Source organism: Felis catus, chromosome C2, assembly GCF_018350175.1.
Source record: "Felis catus isolate Fca126 chromosome C2, F.catus_Fca126_mat1.0, whole genome shotgun sequence".
Classification (NCBI taxonomy): Eukaryota; Metazoa; Chordata; class Mammalia; order Carnivora; family Felidae; genus Felis; species Felis catus.
Window position 1 is genome coordinate 124,131,281 of NC_058376.1, and position 23,036 is coordinate 124,154,316.

At 45.2% G+C, this 23,036-nt stretch overlaps 1 long non-coding RNA gene and 1 pseudogene across 1 annotated transcript; one reads left to right on the forward strand and one right to left on the reverse strand.

Annotated features, from left to right (window-relative positions):
* The first annotated feature begins 1,218 nt into the window (after nucleotides 1-1,218).
* Nucleotides 1,219-7,601, forward strand: LOC123380115. The gene is made up of 3 exons (XR_006585465.1): nucleotides 1,219-2,790; nucleotides 5,657-5,805; nucleotides 6,233-7,601. It is a non-coding gene; the product is annotated as an uncharacterized LOC123380115 (long non-coding RNA).
* Nucleotides 7,602-13,963: 6,362 nt separating this feature from the next.
* Nucleotides 13,964-22,413, reverse strand: LOC101100328 (annotated as a pseudogene).
* Nucleotides 22,414-23,036: the final 623 nt, after the last annotated feature.

Consider the following 23,036-nt stretch of genomic DNA (forward strand, 5'->3'; position numbering starts at 1 on the left):
GGAATGCAGGTATGCCTAGAGGAGGCGCACACTGAAATTGTTTCTATCTGGCATCTATTCTCCTTTCTTCTTCTAAGAGAACCTTGACGTCCTTCCTTTTTTTCTTTTAAAGATTTTATTTTTAAGTAATCTCTACACCCAACATGGGGCTCAAACTCACAACCCCGAGATCAAGAGTCGCACTTTCCACCAACTGGGCTAGCCAGGCACCCTGAGAACCTTGATGTTCTATGGGAGAATGACCTCCCCTCACTCTCATTTCAGTGGTCCAGATGGGGCCACCTCTATTCTCATGGGAGAGGATGTTGATTTCAACCCATCTTCCACACAGATTGCTTTGGTAGCAGGCAAGTGATTATATGCCAAGGAGACCTAATTCCAGAACTTTTGTGGGGACTAAAGACAAAGGGAAGATCCCTTTCCACCAAGACTGGTGGCTATGAGGAAGATAAAAACCTGGAAGTTTTGGGGTCAGCCAAGTGGAAAAAGTCGGCCTGATTGAAGCCAACACAAAAGAAAGGACTGAGTTCTGACCACATTGTTTGAGCTCATGGCTCCAGCCATACCTGAAGACTTGCCATGAGTTTTCAGTGATATAAAGTAATACATTTCCTTTAAAATTTTTCAATTTTTTTTTTTTTTTGAGAGAGAGAAAGAGAGGGAATATGAGCTGGGGAGAGGCAGGGAGAGACAGAGACACAGAATCTGAAGCAGGCTCCAGGCTCCGAGCCATCAGCACAGAGCCTGATGCGGGGCTCGAACTCACAAACTTTGAGATCATGACCTGAGCTGAAGCTGGATGTTTAACCGACTGAGCCACCCAGATGCCCCAATAAATTTCCTTTAAAACAATTTTTTTGAGCAGCTTGAGTTTCCATCACTGCAAACAGCAGACTCCCAGCTAACGTGTGGGGGCTGTCTGAGGAGTCGGGTCATCACGGATATGTGCCGGGATCCTATGCAGCCACAGGCTGAGTTAGAAATCTTCATCAGGAGGGTCCTAAGAGCCCCCAACTACCAGCAGTACCGCATCCGTGCCCAGGTCACCAGATGCAACCCTGATGCGAGGGAGGGAGCATCCTCCTACCCCTGCCAAGGTCACAGCCCGGCTGCAGTGAGACCACAACTGTGCGGTCCCTGTGGATTCTTGAGGACTGCCACTTTGACGGCTTGGCAGATGCCCCCTGGATTGAAAATAGTCTCAAGCCAGGATAGGGAAGAGCCACCACCCTCAAGTGACTTCATAGGCAGCAAAGTTCCACAAGGGGGCGGGGCAGTCCAGAGCAGACCAAGGTGGGAGAAATGTGTTTATGAGTTCTCTGAAAATTCCCCTGGTGAGTCGGGCGGCACTGTGGGGACAGGATAGCTCTGCAGCAAACTGAGGTCTTGCATTCTGCAGATAGAGACTGAAGTCACTGAAGTCAGGGTTAGAGCTGGGTACCCTTAACACCCACCGGCGGGAAAGGCTCAGTGGACTTTAGTTTAGTAATGTTCCTGAGGATGCCCTGGGGAGGAGGCAGAGGCTCAGAGGGAACAGCCACATGCTACACTGGGGTTCCCAGCTTCACCAGCATGGCAGTGAGACAGCAGCGATGCCAGGCCCAAAGGGACAGCAAACAACTCGGCTGTAATGTGTGGGGACCAATGTCACAAGGGCCCTGACATCAAGTAGGATGGGGATTAGTCAGAATCGGTATCATTTGAAGAGGACCACAGCTGCGCTGTTTCTCTCAGCGTATTTGTGGAACGGCATTAGGTCCTCTGTGTGTGGTCTCAGACCTCTCCCGGGCACGCTGGCAGGGAAGGGAAAGTCCGGTGTGCGTGAGTAAACTTGGAAGGGAATCCCAGCAGCAGGGACCTATAGGAGCCAGGCTCTTCCACGTCCTGGAGCCTCCTAGCCGCTAGGAGCCTGGGGACAGCTAGGGGTGAGGTCTGAGGCATCCTCTGAAGCCAGGATAGGACATCCACAGTTCAGTCATGTGGCCTCTCCCCTGAGCATAAATATAAGTGCCTCAACCTGCAACAACTTAGGAAGCAGAAACCAAACTCCAGCAGGTAAACAAACTGGTGGGAAATGTGCTTTGCAAGTCGAAGCACCAGAGGAAACTCCAGACTCAGAGGCTCTGCGACCAAATGCCCCTCACACATCACACAGCCCAAGTCCCTCAGGAAGCCAAAAACCAGAGAAGGCAGGGGACTTGCCCAAGGTCACACAATAAGTGGGTGACAGAGCCAGGAGCTAAAGGCAAGCCTCTCGATCCCCAAGTCTGGGGCTCTGTGCCATGTGCTATAGGACTCCCCTCCTGAGGGAAACCTCTATATTTCAGATGAGAAAGACACAAGGATTTTTGTGCCATGTATTTATCTTTGCATCTGGACTTCACACACTGGAATCTCAGAGTGGAAGCTCATTGCTATCACTTCCTCACAATAACGTCTATTGCCCTGACCTATAAAGCTGCAGCCTTTTTAACCCAAACCAGCCGGAGCCACTGCTGAGTTAGATGATAACAGCAGGAGCCATTATTTACGGAACACCGGTCAAAGTTCTCCAGTGCAAAAGGTGAGAGATTTTAAGGAATTGGCTCATGAGATTTTGGGGGCTGGCCAGTCTGAAATCCTGAATCCTGTAAGGCATACATACCACCAGGCTGGAAATTGCAGCAGGAGTCCATGTTGCAATCTCAAGTCCAAAGGCAGTCTGAAGCAGACTTTCTTCCTCCTGAGGGGACTGCAGTCTTTTCCTCCAAGACCTTCATCTGTTTCGAGGCTCTCTCACATTACTGAAAGGTAATCTGCTTTATTCAATGTCAATCACATCTAAAAAATAGCCACAGAGCAGCATCTAGACTGGTGTTTGACCAAAGAGCTGGGTATCGTAACCTAGACAAGTGACACATTAAAAAAAAAAAAGAAAGAAAAGAAAAGAAATCACAGGGGCACCTGGCTGGTTCAGTGGTACAGCATGGGACTCGTTCTCGGGGTTGTGAGTTCAAGCCCCATGCTGGGTGCAGAGCCCACTCAAAAATAAATTAGTTGAGTAAGTAATTAAAATAACCATCACAACCTGTTACTCAGTGCCAGGCACTCAGATAATCCCCAAAACAACCCTATAGGCAGTCATCATCATCCCCACTTTACAAAAGACAAAACCAAGGGCTTAAACCGCAGAAACCACAACAAGTGGGGGACCAGGTCTGAAACCCCAGTCTCCTATCCTTGTCCATAACTTCCTCCTACCTCATCCCTTCCTCTTACTCAGTTGCTAGAGCACCAAAAGATGCATCTAGGCTACGGGTTCTCAGTTACGGATGCACATTAGAATCGCTGGTAAAACTGATTTAAAAAACAAACAAAAACCAACATTCAGACCTCCAGCCCCCACCTTACCCCCCCACCCCAAGACCCTGATTCTGTTCATCAGAGGAAGGGCCCTGAGTGTCAATATTTTAACCTCCCATTCTCCTAATGGGCAGTGAGGCCGAGAATCCCTATTCTAAAAAATAAAAAAATAAAATTATGTTTATTTATTTTTGAGGGGTAGGGGGAGAGGCAGAGAGAGAGGGAGACACAGAATCACACAGGCGCTGACAGCACAGAGCCTGACACAGGGCTCAAACCCAGGAACCTCGAGATCATGACTTGAGTCAAAGACGCTTAACTAACTGAGCCACCCAGGCACCCCAAGAATCCCTATTCTAGAAGGTGGGACAGTGAAAGGCATGAGTACCTCTCTTTTGAGGAGTGTAGATTGCGCAACAGAAAATACACAACTTAAAGGAAATCAAGTGGTTATAAAGTAGCCTGTGGGAAAACTAACAAGTATTTTTCCTCTCTCAGCATGAAATTAGCCATTTCCTCTCTCATTTTAAAGTAGCTTACAGTGAGTACTTCCTTAATTATTTAATTGGAAATACAAAAGGGGGAAAGTGAGTATACTTTATTCCGGCAATAAACATGTTGTAAGCACCTGCTGAGTATCGGCCACTATGCCGGACTGCCAGCAGTCACGTCTATCAAGGTGCCTATCCTTAGCCAGCTAGTCATTGAGTGGGCAGTCAGAACCACAAAACAATGTGGGAAGTAGACAGAGACCTATCCCGAAGGTCCCAAAGTCCAGAGATGGTGCCCAGCCACAGAGCAGGGACGTGAAACACGGAGCTTGATACTGTGAAGCCTGCGTTTTCAGAGACTTCCACTCTGAGTGGATGTCCCTCCCTGATCACCAAGGCCTCAGGGTGCTCACGGCAGCCAGCCCCTGGTGAAGGGAATCATCCAGGGCTCCTAGATGCCCAATAGGACCCATACTGTCCTTGCCTGTTCCACCAGTCCTTAGTGAAATGCGAAAAACTTCCATTTAGAGATTCTTGGTGTTAAAACACCCCCTTCTTTTCTGAAGTGATCATAACATTTGTTTTGGCCAATGTCCTGATGTGCCAAAGCAAGTCTGTGTTGTTTCCCCAATAACTATAGGGGATACTTCACAGGCTCATGAACTCCAAAAACCTGGGAACCACCACATGAGACAATGGCTCTAGGCCTCATATGAGTGGGAATCTCTGGGAACCTCAGCCTCTGCACCCAGACTTGTCCCCACTCTATCTACCCACAGGCTTTCTCAATAAACTGCATGACACGCCCAGATTGTCAGCTCTTTGAAAGAGAACACCGAAGTTTTGGAGCATGATATTTGCAGGATTGTTGAACTGGCTATTTTTGTGGGCTTATGAGGAACAAACAAATATAGTCACATACTATGTAAGGTAGAAAACAAGGATAGCATAACAAACCAGGAGAGCGGCCCACAACCTTCGGTTTCTCCCGCCCCAGACCTGGGATCTGGCCCATCAACTGAAAAAGGGAATCACCCACGCTAAGAGTGGCTACCAATAATACATTAAGGTAAATCTACTACAATAAAATAAAATGGTCTTTGAGTAGGTAACAACCTTATAAGGACAAAAAGGACAAAAAAATTAATCAAATTTAATCAAAAAGAGACAGTGAGAAACCTTGGAGGAAGCCCCTTGCCACCCTCTGACGGGAGGGCTCCACCAGCTATAAAGCTGCCTCTAGCAGGGTTCCAACCTTGGGGTGGATGGGCCAATCCTGCCAACATCAGGAAGGGTGTGGACTTGACCCTTAACAAGGCTCCTGCCAGGATGAGGGAAAGAGAACTAGCACACCTGCACTCCCAGGGATCACAGGCCTATGTTCAAGGGAAGGGAAGGACTTCCAACGGAAACAGTATTTTCTTTTTCCTTTTTTTTTTTTTTCACAATGACTATGCATCATTTTTATAACCACAAAGGCCCTTTCAAGATTAGAATAAAAAGAACAATATAGGGAACACCTGGGTGGTTCAGTGGGTTGATTGCGGCCTCTTGATGTCAGCTCAGGTCAGGATCCCAGGGTCGTGGGATGGAGCCCCACAGTCGGCTCAGGGCTGGGCATGGAGCCTGATTGAGATTCTCTCTCAATCTTTCCCCCGCTCCTTTCCCCGGCTCGTGCTCTAACTCGCTCTAAAATAAAAAATTACAAATTAGAAAAATAAAAAAAAATATATAGATGGGGTGAGGAGGGAGACTACAGCAACCACGAAGGCAAGAAACTTGAGTTCCAACACCAAGAACTATCCTGTTTTGTCATTCCTCAGCTCTTCAAAACCGATCCCCACCTAATCGTGCAAATTTCCAAAGATCCAGGCTCCCAGCCACTAAGTGAAGTAGACTGAGGATCTGCTTTAGGGGCTGGCCTAGAAAGAGACGCCCAAAACCAGGATCCCTCGGGCAAGTGACCCCTAAGGTATGTCTGGTTCGAAGCCTGCGGCCGCCAGGTGTCACCCTAACCTCTGTTCCCACTGCTGCCGGCTTTGCCTTCCCCTAAGGTCTGGGGGCAGGGCGTCCACCCACGTGGCGCACGCCGGGACGCGCCTAGTGCCCGTGAACCCGTAGAACTCGACCCAAATGCATAGGCACCGCTTGCTTTCACCCCCCAAACTCTAGTACCGGGCAGGGACATCAGGTCCCCGGGAGGACACTGGCACAGCCCTCGGCCCCGCCTTCTGACCTCCTTCCGCGCGGAGAAGGGGGGTCAGATGAGACCCGAGGTGGGCCCGGGGAAGAAGCCAGGCCGTCCAAAAATGAGACCTCACGCTTGAAAAGTCACGTTTGCGGATGACAAGGTGGGAGAAGAGGCCAGAACCCCGACCTTCCTCCCTTTTCCCCGCCAGCCTCGCCCTGCGCTCCGCCCTCCCTCTGCCCTCCTTCCTCTTCCCGCCTGGGGCAGAAGCAGAAGTGTCTGAATGCCGGCAGGAAACGGGCCGGGAGCTCCCGGGGTTCCCAGCGCGCCTGGCCAGGGGGGAGGTCCTGCGCGCAGCCGAGCGAGGCGCCGACTCGCGCGGCAGGGACGCCGGGCCAACGAGGCCCGCCAGGGGGCGCTGCGGCGCGGGCCCGCTGCCGGGGGCGTGGCCGGCAGACGCGGAGGGCGTCGCCGCTGGTCACACTTCCTCAGAAAGAAGCCGAGGGACCTTGAGCCCAGAGTAGGGAGAAGCTCTTTGGCTGCTACCCCCAGCAGGATTCGCGTTGGGCCCTGAGGGCAGGTCCTCTGTCTTGCTGGCTGCTGCACCGTCACTTCCTGGAACAGTGCATAATAAATGCCGTATTCACCAAATATTGATTGAAAGCCTGCTAATGCCAGGAAATGTCCTTGGCACTGGGGATAAATGAGTGAACAAAACAAAGCCCAAGCTCTTGTGAGGTTTATATTCTGTTGCTGCAGGGAGGGGAGGCAGGGAAGACGAGCAATAAGATAGAAGTAGTAAAAAGCAGCACATGGATGTCAGAGGGAATAAATGCTATGTAAAGCAGAGTAAGGGGATAAGGAGTTGTAGAGTGGAGTGGGGATTGTTATTTTCTGCAGTGTTGTCAGGGAAGGCCTCTCAGAGGGAGACGCTTTAGCAGATACCTAAAAGAAGGGGCGACAGCACCCAAGCAGCTAGCTGAGGTAAGAGCAGAAAAATAACAAACACTTCACACTTGTGTGAATGAGTTTCCAAGTAGGGCACCGAACTGGGCAATGGTTCCTCTGAGACACCTAGGCGCCCTCTCTCCAGACTTGTCTGCCCCCCTTCAACCATCCATCCATCCATCCATCCATCCATCCATCCATCTATCCATTTTCTTAGTCAGCAGTCAGTGGAGCACCTGCCTACTTTATGCTGGACTGTATGCTGGGTGTATTTCATTTTCATATCCTCTACAGCCAGGATATGGAAGTAAAAAAGACATACTGCTTGAAAGAAAAAAGGGCCTCCACCTTCACTCTGGTGGGACAGAGACTGTCACAGCCTTCCTGGAGAGTAATTTGATAACTTTTTTTTTTTTTTTTTTTTTTTTAAGATTTTCAAGCAATCTATACTCCCAACGTGGAGCTCAAACTCACAACCCCGAGATCCGGAGTTGCCAGTTCTTCCAACTGAGCCAGTCAGGCGCCCCAACAGCATCTTACTTGTAAATGTACTTACCCTTTGTAGATGGAACTAGAGTGTGTTATGCTAAGCAAAATAAGTCAGTCAGAGAAAGACAAATATCATATGACTTCACTCATATGTGGAATTTAAGAAACAAAACAGATGAACATAGGGGAAGGGAAGCAAAAATAAGATAAAAACAGAGAGGGAGACAAACCATAAGAGACTTTTAAATACAGACAACAGACTGAGGGTTGTTAGCAGGGTGTTGGGTGGGGGGATGGGCTAAATGGGTGATGGGCATTAAGGAGGGCACCTGTTGGGATGAGCACTGGGTATTACATGTGAGTGATGAATCACTAAATTCTATTCCTGAAATCATTATTACACTATATGCTGACTAACTTGGATTTAAATAAAAATAAGTAAATAAACTTACCCATTGAACCAAATGCCTCAATATGGGACTACTGACTGGAGCTAGATTGACTGGGTTTTTGTTTTTGTTTTTTAAAGTTTATTTATTTATTCTGAGAGAAAGAGAAAGCAAGTTGGGTGAGGGGCAGAGGATAGGGGTGGGGGTTGGGGGAAAAGTGAGAATCCCAAGCAGCTCCGCACCATCAGTACATAGCCCCATGCAGGGATGGAACTCACAAACGGTAAGATCATGACCTGAGCCAAAGTTGGAGGCTTAACCAACTGAGCCACCCAGGTGCCCCGTTGTTTTTGTTTTTTAAGTAAACTCTACACACCCAATGTGGGGCTTGAACTCACAGCCTCAAGAACAAGAGTCATATGTTCTGTTGACTGAGCCAGCCAGGTGCCCCTAGAATGTCTGGAATGACTGGGTTTTAACTCCAGCCCCATCTCTTATCAGGTCTAGGACCCAGGAAATATTGTCTACCTGTATGCCTAAGCCTTCACATGTATAAAATTAAGCTAATAATAATGATACCTAACTCAGGATTTTTGAGAAAATACATCACAATGGTTTAGAGCAGCGCCTGGCTCATAGCAAGTGTTAGCTATCATTATTTGCTTAGGCAAATAGTAACTACTTGACAAACTACTTGACAAAAAACACAAGTTGACCTGTTCACCAAAATGCTCTCTATAAGGTCATCTGCTTAGCTCCATTTTGTCGCAACCTCAATAGGGACATGACTAGGCAGATTGTGATGAACGCCTTCTATAGAATAAAATATAACTTTAGGAAGATCTTGCCAATAGAGACATCTTGAGACCCGTATCAGCAAGTCAGACCAAATGTCAAAAAATGGTGAGTCCTGTGCAATGCTGGTATGTGTGTCATAGGAGGACTGAGGAGGAATTGGCTCTAGGGGCCTCACTTCCTCCCATGAGAGCTAGTTTGACCTGTTATCTGAATAGTCAGTCACCATCAATCAAAAGTTTAAAATACACATAGTTTTTGACCCAGCAATTCTACTTTTAGGAGCTTATTGTAAACATATACTAGCACATTGGCACAAAGACTCATGAACGAGGTTTGTGGCAGTCTTGTCAAAGATGGAACCATCTTTGGGGCACCGGCGGGCTCAGTCAGTTAACCACCTGGCTCTTGATTTTGGCTCAGGTCATGATCTTATGGTGTGAGGGATCAAGCCCCACATCGAATTCTCTCTCTCTCGAAATAAATATAAACAAACGTAAAAAAAAAAAAAAAAGATGAAAACAACCTAAATGTCTGTCAACAGAGGAATAGTTAAATAAATTATGATGCATTTATCAATGATTATGTAGACATTAAAGTTAATGAAGCCAATATGGAAAAATCTCCAAGATGAATGAAGTTAAAAACACAAATTAACTGGGGTACCTGGGTAGCTCAGTTGGTTAAGTGGCTGACTTCGGTTCAGGTCATGATCTCATGGCCTGTGAGTTTGAGCCCTGCATCAGCCTGGAGCCTGCTTCAGATTCTGTATCTCCCTTTCTCTCCTCCCCTCCCCCCCTCAAAAAAATAAATAAACATTGGAAAAAGGGCAGGGGGGGGGAATTGGGTGGCTGGAAAATAGAGGTAGGAGGGAAACATTTCATTGAATATTTTGTGCCTTTTGAACTTTGAGCACTGTGAATAATTATTCATTCAAAACAAACAACAGTAACAACAACAACAACAACAAAACAACCAGTCCTAGCAGGCCTATTGGTATATCCTATAAAATATCCCATTCTAACCAAAGCATTAATATAACAAGAATTAGATAAATAAACTCAGCAATACAGGTTCCTCCTCCAAAAGTCTTCCCTATTCTTGTTAAGTTATTGTCTCAGGACATTTTATCTGGGCAAAGATCTGGGGAGGCATTCAGTAACACTAGACGGAAAGTCTGAGGTGCTGGTCTGAGCTTCCTGAGGAATCAGTGAAGCTTCCCAGAGGGGGAAGTCAGGGACCCAGTGGCAGGAGCTTAGTGGCACCCTGAGGAGGCAAAACTAATCCAAGTAGGAGACAGAGGAGACAGAACTGAAGAGCCACAAAGTGAGACTGGAGTGCAGATGGCCAAGAGGCAATCGGTCAGCTAAGCTGGGGAAGAGGGTAAGCTGCAGTGGAACAGAACATCCTCCAGGGTCTGGAAACTAAAGAGGAGAAGAAGGAGTGGCCCATTTACCATCTCTCCCATGACCAAATTTGTGCTTCCCATGCCTGCAACTCTGGACTCTGCAAGGTAGAAGGTTCTGGTCCCCAAACGGGCTACACTCTTGCCAAAGAATACAAGTTCCCACTGAACTACAAGCTACGGCTCCTCACTAGCATCCTGCCGATGACAGAAACGGTCGCCATTGTGGAAAAGGCAACTGACCCTGATCAGCAGAAGGAGGTAGAACTGCTTTTACACAGTGAACAAAGGGGAACACATGTGGAACCACTGACAGTTTGGATTAGATCATTCTTTGCTGGGGAAGACAGTAGTATGCATTGTAGGATATTCAGCAGCATCACCAGCCCCTACCTGCTAATACCAGTAACACTCTCACAGCTATGACAATGAAAAATGTCTCCAGGCATTGCCAGATGTCACCTAGGGAGCAAAATCATTGTCAGCTGAGAACCACTAATATAACTAATAACAGCAAAACTTTTCTTCAAAAAGAGATCAAGTTAAAATGGAATCATACAAAAATCCTCAGTTAAAACCAGAGGAGGCAGAAAAAAGGGGACAAATAAAGAACAAGAATAAAAATAGGAAAAAGTTACAAGTATGGTGAATATTAATCCAGTGATATTAGTAATCACTTTAAATGTGAATTGTCTCAAGAGAATCAGAAGACAAGCTGCAAATAGGGAGAAAATACCTGAGAACTCTCCTACTTTCTGCTCAATTTTGCTGTAAGCTTAAAACTGCTCTAAAAACAAGAATATTTCGCAAATAGTTTTCAAATGTGAATCATCTAAATACACAGATTAAAAAACAGAGATTGTGGGGCGCCTGGGTGGCTCAGTCGGCATCTGTATTCGGCTCAGGTCATGATCTCATGGCCTGTGAGTTCAAGCCCCATGTCAGGCTCTGTGCTGACAGCTCAGAACCTGCAGGCTTCTTTGAATTCTATGTCTCCCTCTCTCTCTGCCTCTCCCCCACTCATGCTCTGCCTCTTTCTCTTTGTCTCTCTCTCTCTCAAAAATAAGTAAACATTAAAAAAAAAACACAGAGATTGTGAGGACACAAAAAAATGGAAAGATATTCCACACTCATGGATAGGAAGAACAAATATTGTTAAAATGTAGATTCTACCCAGAGCAATCTACACATTCAATGCAATCCCTGTCAAAATACCAAAAGCATTTTTCACAGTACTAGAACAGACAATCTTGAAAATTTTTTGAAGATTTTATTTTTAAGTAATCTCTACACCCAACATGGGGCTCAAACTCACAACCCTAAGATCAAAAGTTGCATGTTCCTCCAGCTGAGCCAGCCAAGCACCCCAACAGTCCTAAAATTTGTATGGAGTCACAAAAGACTTCGAATCGCCAAAGTAAACTTGCAAAAGAAAAGCAAAACTGGAGGCATCACAATTCTGGACTTCAAGTTATATTACAAAGCTGTAATAATGAAAACAGTATAGTATTGGCACAAAAAAATGGACACATGGATCAAAGAACCAAATAGAAAACCCAGAAATAAACTTACAATTATATAGTCAATTAATCTTCGACAAAACAGGAAAGAATATCCAATGGGAAAAAGTCTCCTCAACAAATAGTGTCAGGAAAAAAACTGGACAGCAACACGCACAAGAATGAAACGAGACCACTTTCTTACATCATGCATGAAGATAAACTCAAAATGAATTAAACATCTAAATGTGAGACAGGAAACCATTAAAATCCTAGAAGAGAAGAGAGCACAGGCAGTAACTTGTCTGACATTGGTCACAGCAACTTTTTTCTAGATAGGTCCCCTGAGGCAAGGGAAATAAAAGCAAAAATAAACTATTGGGACTACATCAAAATAAAAATGTTCTGTACAGCAAAGCAAACAATCAACAAAACTAAAAGGCAACCTATGGAATGGGAGACAATATTTGCAAATGACATATCCAATGAAGGGTTGGTATCCAAAATATATAAAGAACTATGCAACTCAACACCAAAAAAACAAATAATCCAATTTAAAAATGGGCATAAGACATGAACAGACATTTCTTCAAAGAAAGCATACACAGATAGCCAACAAACACATGAAAAGATGTTCAATATCACTTATCATCAGAGAAATGTGAATCAAAACCACAATCAGATATCACCTCACATCTGCCAGAATGGCTAAAATCAACAATATAAGAAACAATAAGTGTTGGGAAGGATGTGGAGAAAAGGAACCCTCATGCACTATTGGTGGGAATGCAAACTGGTGCAGCCACTCTGGAAAACGATATGGAGGGTCCCCCAAAAAGTTAAAAATAGAACTACCCTATGATCTAGCAATAGCACTACTGGGTATTTACCCAAAGAATACAAAAACAGTAATTCAAAAGGATATATGCACCCCTGTGTTTATAGCAGCATTATTTATAATAGCCAAGATATGGCTGCAGACCAAGTGTCCATAGATTCATGAATTGATAAAGAAGATGTGGTATATGTATACAATGGAATATTATTCGGCCATAAAAAGAATGACATCTTGACATTTGCAACAACACAGATGGAACTAGAGAGTAAAATGCTAAGCAAATAAGTCAGAGAAAGAGAAATACCATATGATTTCATTTATTTGTGGATTTTAAGAAACAAAACAAACTAGCAATAGGAAAAAAAGAGAGGGAGAGAGAGAGAGAGAGAGAGAGAGAGAGAGAGAGAGAAGAAACAGATGCTTAACTGTAGAGAACAGTTACCAGTTACCATACCCCTGATGGTTACCAGCAGGGAGGTGGTGGTGGGGGGATGGGTGAAGTAGGTGATGGGAATTAAGGAGTGCCCTTGCTGTGATGAGCACTGGGTGACCTATGGAATTGTTGAATCACTATATTGTACACTTGAAACTAATATTACACTGTACGTTAACTATACTGAAATTAAAATAAAAACTTAAAAAACAAAAAAACAGAGATTGTCCAAATGGGCAAAAATCCTTAGAACTAATATCGTACCTAACAGTGAGAAACTGGATGCTTTTCCCCTAAAATTGGGAACAAGTCAAGGATGCCTTCTGTCACCATTCTTTTTTTTTTTTTTTTTTCCCATTTCATCTGCCTGGGTGGCTCAGTCAGTTAAGCGTCCAACTCCAGTTCAGGTCATGAAATCACGGTTCATGAGTTCAAGCCCCACATAGGGCTCTCTGCTGTCAGCGCAAAGTCTGCTTCGGATCCTGTCCACCTTTCTCACTGACTCCCTCTCTCACTCTCTCTCAAAAATAAATAAATAAGTCATATATATATATATATATATATATATATGTTATATATGTATATAAAGTAGTAGGATAAATATATATAATTTATATAAATAAATAAATAAGCCATATATATATATATATATATATATATATATATATATATAAAGTAGTAGGAGAAATATATATAAATTTATTTATTTATTTATGATAGTATTAAAGTATTAAAGTCCAAGAGGTATTGGACTGGACTGGACTGGACTGGCCCTTATGTGGTCTCTAGTGCTTGGGAGGAGGCAGAACTGAGTCTCCGAGAATGTGAAAACATTATCTCAAAAAGACAGCAGCAGCTACCGTGTCAAGTTTGACAGCCCAAACCACACCCAGGGCATACACACAGCTGTGTGTGGTCGGGCTTGGGCTCTAGCTCTCGGGGAAGAACAGGGGGTGAAAACAGCTTTGTGACAACTGAGCAAAGAGGAGCCAGCATAGAAGGGTCTGGTGGGAGGAAAGGGGAAAGTGAAGGAAGGAATCTTGCTCTCCTTTCTCCTCGTACTTAGTGGCTGAGGCGTGTGACCCCAGCAAGGGGCCAAAGTAGGAGGTACCTACTTGGATCCCATTAGGGAGAGGCCACTCCAGGCCTGGTTAACTGGCATTGCCAGGCAGTGGAGTACCAGCCATAAGAATAGAGACAAGCTGTTCCAATTTCTGCACAGCTTGTTTCCCGGCCTCTAGTACTTTCCTCGTGATTGTCTCCTGGCTTTCATAATCCAGGATGACTTCCTTAGTGTTGAGGGAGAAGCCAAAGGCTCAAAGTCCATGGCGCTTTGCAACTAGAACTTCTGGTACTGTGCTCATGCCGACAGCATCTGCCCCCACCCAGCTTCTGCAGCAGGTGAGGCCACAGTCTCATAGGTGGGGCCCGCCACCATCACATACGTGCCTTGCTGAAGCTTTCTCTGCCCCCCCCCCCCCCCATTTGTTTCCAGGCACTGTGAGCCTTCTGCCTCACATCCTGGTCATAGGCCTCAGACATGACAGGGAAACAAGTTCCAAACCTGTCATCATTGGGCCTTCTGAGAGGGCTCGAACCACAGAAACCAGGTAGGTTGATGTGATGACAGATCAGCATGATGTCTCCAACCTCAAACTTGGAGCTGCATCAGTGACCACCAGGGTGTCCACACCCGGAAGGCAGAAAACCCTCACTGGGATTGTCACCTTTGACAGCAGGTTGCCTTCATCCCTGTGGAACCCGCCCGCATCATCACTCAGGATCTGCCATTCAGGAATGCAGACACATGGGTGTTTGGCTGGCACTGTGCTTTGGGGAAAGTTTGGTATCTCACTCTAGTGAAGATCTAGGCCCGAGTCAACTGATTGGCCAGACCTCCTAACCCAGGACCACAGATCGCTGCCACTTGAGGCCAGTGTTTGGTGTGGCACAGGGGCCATTTTGCAGTGTTCTGATATTCTTCATATGTAAATCCATTCTCCCTGGTCCCACAGACTCCCTCTCCAGGAGCCTGCCCTTCTATACTCGAATACACTCTGCTGACCTGTTGTCGCTGGGTAGGGTGAGGCGTATGGTCGTTCTCTCACCCCTCTTTTTTTTTTTCCAAATGTTTATTTATTTACTTTTGAGAGAGACAGCATGAGTGGGGGAGGGGCAGAGAGAGAGGGAGAAAGAGAAACTCAAGCAGGCTCCCCACTGTCAACGCAGAGGCGGATGTGGGGCTCAAACTCACGAACCATGAGATCACAACCTGAGCCCAAATCAAGAGTCAGTCCCTTAACTGACTGAGCTACCCAGGTGCCCGGTTCTCTCACCCCTCTTAATCAACCTTGTGCTAGGAGTCCTAGTTACTACAATAAGACAAGAAAAGGAAATAAAAGATATGCAGACAGGGGGCACCTGGTGGCTTAGTCAGTAGTAGGGCATGCCACTCCTGATCCCAGGGCTGTGAGTTCATGTCCCATAATGGGCTTAGAGCTTACTTAAAAGAAAAAGGAAAAAAAAAAAAAAAAAAAGATATGCAGATTGGGAAGGAGTTACAGGCGACATGATTATCTATGTAGAAAATCCCAAAATGACTTCTGGAGTTAATAAATAAATATAGCAAAGTGTTAACTCATACTGATGTAAACAAATGATTAAATAAATAAATGAATAGGGGAGAAGTGATAAATCTCCTATGCAGAAGAATTCCAATAATTTATGTTAAAGTCCTAAATCACAGTACTTGCGACTGTGACTTTACTTGGAAAGTCTTCGCAGATGGGATCAAGTTAAGATGAGATCACTAGGGTGGGCCCCCATCCAATATAATTGGTATTCTTATAACAGAGGGACACAGACAAAGACAACAGGGAAGAACACCTGGTGCCAGTGGAAGCAGGCACACTGGAGTGTTACATAACAAGCCAAGGAACCCCAAGGTTTGCCAGCAGCACCAGAAGCTAGGAGGGGGCACAGATGAACTTCTCTAGAAACTTCAGAGAGATGGGGCACCTAGGTAGCTCAGTTGGTTGGGCATCCGACTTCAGATCAGGTCATGATCTCACAGTTGGTGGGTTTGAGCCCCATGTTGGGCTCTGTACTGACAGCTCAGAGCCTGGAGCCTGCTTCAGATTCTGTGTCTCCCTCTCTCTCTGCCCCTCCCCCACTCACCCAGGCACGTGTGCTCTCTCTCTCTCTCTCAAAAATAAATAAATAAACATTTAGAAACTTCAGAGAGAACATGGCCTTGCTGACACCTTGATTTCAGACTTCCAGCCCCCAGAACTGTGAGAGAATAAATTTCTGTCATTTTAAGCCACGTAGTTTGTGTTAGTTTGTTACTCAACCCTAGAAATTAATACACCCCCTGAAGGAGCCTGAACATAACTCCCTACTCCTCCTCTATGTGTATGTTGGACATAGTGACTTCTTTCTAATGAGAACAGTATGGAAAGAGGGAAAAAGAGTACTTTGACCGTGGAGAAACCTGACCACCTCAGCCAGGGGATTAAGGTCAGTATCAACAATGATAACTCATACTGATGGTGTGTACCTTGATATGATATAATGAACATGGGTCTTTTTCTCTGTGGTTGTCTTCCCTGAAACCTATAATGTCAAGCTAACCATGAGAGAAACATTGGAGAAATTCCAATAGAAGAGCATGGTACAAAAGGGACTAGTGCTCCTCAAAATTGTCAAGACCATCAAAACCAAGGAAAGTCTGAGAAACTCTCATAGCCAAGAAGAGCCCAAGGAGATAACGCACAGCAATATGGTATCTTGAATGGGATCCTGAATCAGAAAAAGGACATTATGTAAAAATCAAAATCCATTTAAAGTTTCTGAAAAGACAATAAAACACAAATACTGCCAAAATGTCAATATTCTAAAAAAAAAAAAAAATGTAAAAGTTAACAGCATTTTTTGAAAGGGGATCAAGTTTATTGTGGTATTTGCTCTACAAAAATTTATCAATGGATCCTTATACCAGCTCTAGTGGTCACTATAATAGGTCAATTGTTTTCCACTGAAGTTTTGTGTTCTTTGTAGCAAGATTGTTCCAAGTGACTCCTTTACTTGGTGATTGTGGATGAAAAATGAGATCCAGAAAGCCAATCTGGCCAGGTGATCCCTTAGAAATATACAGAAAGAATGAAATCCTGACTAACACAGAGCAGTTGTATATAATCATTTTAGTTAAAAAAAAAAATCATCCTTACAGGGGAAATACTATTTTTTCACTACACATTACATTATGGAAACTAAAGCATGGAGAAATTTAATAATCTGCCCAGATCATATAGCAAGTAAGTGGTCTAGCTGAAATTTGAGTCTAAGTTCCAGACTCTGGATCTAGACACTCTAGCATAGCGTGGGAAGCCAAACTGTAATAGAGAATTTCATGATACTTTATGAAATCAGAAGAAGAGGAAGTCTGAAGGGATGTTTTATGCAAGTCATAATAAACTATCCCAACCCCACAACTTAGTACATTTTTAGAGAAAGCATAGCATAGGGATTCAAAATGTGGGCTCTGGAACCAGGCTGCCAGAGCCCAAATCCCAGCTCTGCCGCTATCTTGCTGTATGATCAAGGCAAGTTACTTAGCTTCTGTGGTCAGCACAATAATGTTGTCTCTAAAGATGTCCATGTCCTAATCCCCAGAACCTGGGAATATGTTAGGTTACATAGCAAAGGAGAATTAAAGTTGCAGATGGAATTAAAGGGACTAAAGAACTGACCTTAAGATAAGGAGATTGTCCTGGGTTTCCTGGGGTAGGCCCAATGGGATCACAAAGGTCCTTAAAAGTGGATGAAGTCCCCAGAGAAAAAGAGATGTGACAATAGAAGCAAGATCGAAGTGATAATGTATGAGAACTCAGTCCACCAATGCTGGCTTTAAAGTCGGAAGGGAGAGGGTGCCTGGGTGGCTCAGTCCATTGAACCTCCGGCTCTTGAGTTCAAGCCCTGTATCGGGCTTTACACTGACAATGCACAGCCTGCTTGGAATTCTTTGTCTACCCTCCCCTCATCTCAAAATGGATAAACTTAAAATAATAATAATAATAATAATAAATAAATAAAAGACCAAAGCAAAAAAAAGTTGGAAGGGAACCATGAGCCAAGGGATGCAGGCAGCCTCTAAAAACTGCAAGGAAAGGGCACCTGGGTGGCTCAGTCTGTTAAGTGTCCTACTTTGGCTCAGATCATGATCTCATGGTTCAAGAGTTCAAGCCCTGTATCCGGCTTTGTGCTGACAGTGCACAGAGCCTGCTTGGGATTCTCTCTCTCTCCCTCTCTCTCTGCCCCTCCCTCACTTGCACTTTACTCTCTCTCTCTCTCTCTCTCTCTGATAAATTAACTTTAAAAAATAATAATAAAATAGAAAAATAAAAGCTGCAAGGAAACAGATTTTTCCTTAAAGACTTCCAGAGGAAAGCAGCCTCACTTACACCTTAATTTCAGTCCAGTGAGACCTGTTTCAAACCTCTGACCTCAAGTATTCTAAGATAAATTTCTATTGTTTTAAGTCACATAGCTTGTGGTGTTTTATTATAGTAGCAGTGGAAAGCTAACGCACCTTCTCCATTTTAGTTTCCTCACTTATAAAATAAATTTTTCTCATTATCTCTATTGTGAAATTAGAAAAGAAAATATAGGGGCACCTTGCTGGCTCAGTTGGCAGGGCATGCAACTCTTAATCTCAGAGTGGTGAGTTCAAGTCCCACATTGGGTGTAGAGATAAGAAGGAAGGAAGGAAGGAAGGAAGGAAGGAAGGAAGGAAGGAAGGAAGGAAGGAAAGGAAGGAAGATGGGAAGGAAGGAAGGAAGGAAGGAAGGAAGGAAGGAAGGAAGGAAGGAAGGAGAGGAAGGAAGGAAGGAAAAAAGAAAGGAAGGAAGGAGAGGAAGGAAGATGGGAAGGAATGCAGGAAGGAGAAAAGAAAGGAAGGAAGGAAGGAAGGAAGGCAGGCAGGAAGGGAAAAAAAAGGAAGGAATGAAGGAAGGAGAAAAGAAAGGAAGGAAAAAAAGGAAGGAAGGAAGGAGAGGAAGGAAGGAAAAAAGAAAGGAAGGAAGGAAGGAGGAAAAAGAGAGAGTGAGAAAGAGATAAAGAAAATACAGATAGAACTATAAAAGAATGCCCAGCACATAGTAAATTGCTGAAAAATGCTAGAAAAATAGTAAATATAAACACCTGAGGGAAGAAACCACAACAGATGCTAAAAAAGATTAAATGAAATGTTGTTCAGTAACAGGATGTTAGAATGGTGATCAAGCGTTACCTCATAGTTTACATACTAAATGCAAAAAGGGGAAGTGTCTTTACAATGGAGAAATCTAGCAACCACCATCTAAACTCAGTCTTCAAACATAACATCGCCAGAGGTATAACAACCTAACACTGATGTCCCTCCTGATAGGAGGCAATGTTAAAGTACATTATCTTTGAAATATTTCTTACCAGAAAAGTTAACCTGAATCTAATCAAGCTGTAGAGCTGACTTTCGCTTGGCAGGAAATACAAAGAATAGAGGAAGAAGTTAAATAACAACACGAAGAAACATCGAGATAAATCCGGAATGTGGGGACACTGTAGAACTGCCCTTGTCTCTTCAAAAATGTTGCATCATAAAATAAAAAAGGCTGTGAGGGAGTGGTTCTCTCCTCCACAAAGTCGTTCAGGAGACCAGGCCTACCCCATCTGTGATGCTGCCATCACTGACACACCTCCTATAAGGAAGAGAAAGGGGACGTGCAGAATCTTGCGTGGTGGCTTTTAATAGGTCACCTGAGAAAGTGGTACCCATCAGCTTCCACTGGCATTTCTTTGACCATAATTCCACTTGACCCCCACCTAACTGCAGGAGGGTTGGGAAAGTGGCTGGAAGCTTGGAGAAAAGAGGAAATGGGTTCAGGGTGCATCTAGCCAGCCTCCCCACACATATAACACCCTTTTACCCTTCCAGAAGTTCAGGTCTCAGCATGGCCTCTGCCAGGGAATTCTGAGCTGTGCACTCCCTCAGTGCTGAGCCCTTTCTCCATCTGACACGGACCGGTAACCCAGTGTCCTCCTTTCTCTCCTCATCCCCCATAGTCAGTCAGTCTCCAAAGACCAACATCTCCAACCTTACATATCTCTAAACAGCCATCACCTCTCTGACCACAACTGCCAGGGCTCAGTGCATCAGCCTCCCATCTGGCCTCCCTTCATGCAAGGCTCTTGCTCTCAAAGGATTTATATTCTTGTGTAAGGCTGAAAGTGAGCACATAAATAAAAAGACAAAATAATTTAAGATGATGGTAGGTGGTAGGTAAGAAGGAAGCAGAGGCTGAAGTGACAAAGAATGACTCTCTAGGGGTGGGGAAGAAGAGCTAAATTACTCAGGGTGGTCAGTGAAAGCCACCCTGAGGATGTAGCTGTGGCAGATAGCGATACCCAGAATCATCCAGAAGAACACTATTTCCATTCTGTGTAAACCCTGGCACTCCCTCTTCCACTCCCTCTTCCATGTTCCCTCCACTTGAAGTTGGACAGGTCTTTTGACTTGCTCAACTAATAAAGTACAGCAGAAGTGATGCTATGTGACTTCTGTCATAAAAGACAGTACAGCTGGGGCGCCTGGGTGGCTCAGTTGGTTAAGCGTCCAACTCTTGATTTTGCTCAGGTCATGATCTGAGGGTTTGTGAAATCGAGCCCCAAGTCAGGCTCTGCACTGACAGTGTGGAGCCTGCTTGGGATTCTCTCTCCCTCCCCCTCTCTCTGCCCCTCCCCCACTCGTGCACGCTCGAGCTCCGTCTCTCTCCCTCTCTCAAAATAAATAAATAAACTTAGAAAAAAAAAAGTGAAAGACAACACAGCTTCCATCTAAATCTTTTGGGACACTTCTCTAGAAACCAAGCCACATGAACAACCGAGGCCCCCCAGGCTTCCACACTGCCCGCCATGTGGGTAAGCCATCTTAGAAGCAGATCCCCAGTTCTCTGGTGATTTGCCCCAGCTGATGCTGCTTGGAACAAAAATGCATCTTTCCCATCAAGCCAAGCCCAAATTACAGATATATAAGCAAAATAAATGACTTCTGTTTTGAAGCCACTGAGTTTTGGAAGGTTTCATTATAGAGCAATAGTACTGGACTGAGGCCTAAATATTAAGGAGCCAGCCATGAGGAAATCCTCACGGAGCATTTTAAGCATTGCCAACAACAAATCCTGTGGTGCTGAGACAGGAACAAGCTTAGCATGCTGAAGGAACAGACACAGCCGTGGGGCTGAGGGAGAGAGCAGCACACGTGCGACTGGAGAGAACGGCTGAGTCCACATTGCACAGAGCCTCGCTCACCATGGGAAGAAGTTAGAAAGGAATCAAAAGTGCAGTGGGAGTCTTTGGAGCGAAGTGAGAGGGGATTTGTCTCGTCCTTGAAAAGACGGCTCTGGCCACTGTGAGGAGGGCGGTCTGTAGGCAGACAAGCGTGGAAGCAGGGAGACCAGTTAGCAGACCACTGCACTTGTCCACGATGTCCATAGAGGCAGCAGGCCCTACTGATGGAAATGATAAGAAGTGAGGGAGAAGGAAAAATAAACACAAACTGGGGCGCCTGGGTGGCTCAGTCGGTTAAGCGGCCGACTTGGGCTCAGGTCATGATCTCGCGGTCCATGAGTTCGAGCCCCGCGTCGGGCTCTGTGCTGACAGCTCGGAGCCTGGAGCCTGTTTCAGATTCTGTGTCTCCCTCTCTCTGACCCTCCCCTGTTCATGCTCTTTCTCTCTCTGTCTCAAAAATAAATGTTAAAAAAAATTTTTTTTTTTAATTTAAAAAAAAATAAAAAAATAAACACAAACTTCTAGGTTTTTCTCTCAAGCAGCCGGGTGAATAACAATGGTACTGGCTGGATGGGCAAGGCTTGGGGAAGAGCAGAGAGGGTAGTGGTGGGGGGAGACTTCCCGTTCCCTCAGGATGTTGGATTTCGATGTGGTTAGAGAAAGAATTCAAGCTGGTTAAATAATTCTCACTAAGCAGTTATGGGCAGGCTAGTACAGAGCTTCTGGGTCTGATGGGAGTGGAAATTCTGATAAGTACTTGGCTTTTCTTAAGAATTCCTTTCTGGTTTTCGTTTGCCTATATAGCTTTAAGAACCTCCATGCAGAGTGTGGTTGTTACAATTGCTGTGGCAAACATCCCAGTTGGAAGCTGAAACACACCCAAAGGAGGAAATTGAACTCAACATGGAGGGGACCCAGCCAGGCACTTTCCCAAACCATACTCCATTAGCCAGTCTGGAGAAGAGCTCCTGAGTGTCCAAGAGGAGGGAACTGGGCTTTAGGTGTTCACCGAAAGAATGACTAAAAAAAGAGGGCAAAGAACAACGAGCTTCTGGAAGGACTCTCAAAGCAGCAAAAGACCTAAGCTGCTAGAAGCAGCTGCTGGATCTCCTATGGGGAGAGGGAGAAGGAGGGGTCTGGGGTGGCCCCAGAGGAGAAGAAGGGATCCTAGGCCAGGCCACAACTATATGTCTTCCTCACCTTTCCTTCCTTGCCTTTTTCCTTACTTCCTCCCCTTTCTTCTCCAGCCACAGTGGGAGGAGCTTGCCCATTCCGTTCAACTCTCTCCTTCCACAGGATGCACCACTCCCAGAGCTGAGAAGGAAGGTTACTCTCTTCACCTGGTCTTCAGCAAAGATCATTCATCCATCTTGGGCTTCTTGGAGATCACATCACAGGATCCCATGTTGGACCGGTCAGCAGAGGGAAGCAGGGTGTTCAGCCAGTCTCTATACAGGCAAAGAATGGGCAATCACAACAGCAGGGACGGGTCACTCAGTGACCTGAGTCCCTTTGCCGATTCCCACTCAGAGTCCCAATTCCACTAACTCCACTTGTCTGTATTTCTCATGTTTGTTTCAATTTTTTCCCAACTGTCTCCTCCGAGGGCTCACAGTACCTGCTGCCCAAATATTACTTCTTCACTCTCTCTCCAAAATATGGCAAGGGGTCTCAAGAGCCAATGATAACACATACCTGGACATTGCTTCATTTATTCATTCAATAAGTCTAGGGATGCCTGGGTGGTTCAGTCAGTTAAGTGACCGGCTTTGTGGTCTCTCAGTTTGTGAGTTCGAGCCCCACATCAGGCTCAGTGCTGACAGCTCAGAGCCTGGAGCCTGCTTTGGATTCTGTGTCTCCCTCTCTCTTTGCCCCTCTCCTGCCCACACTCTGT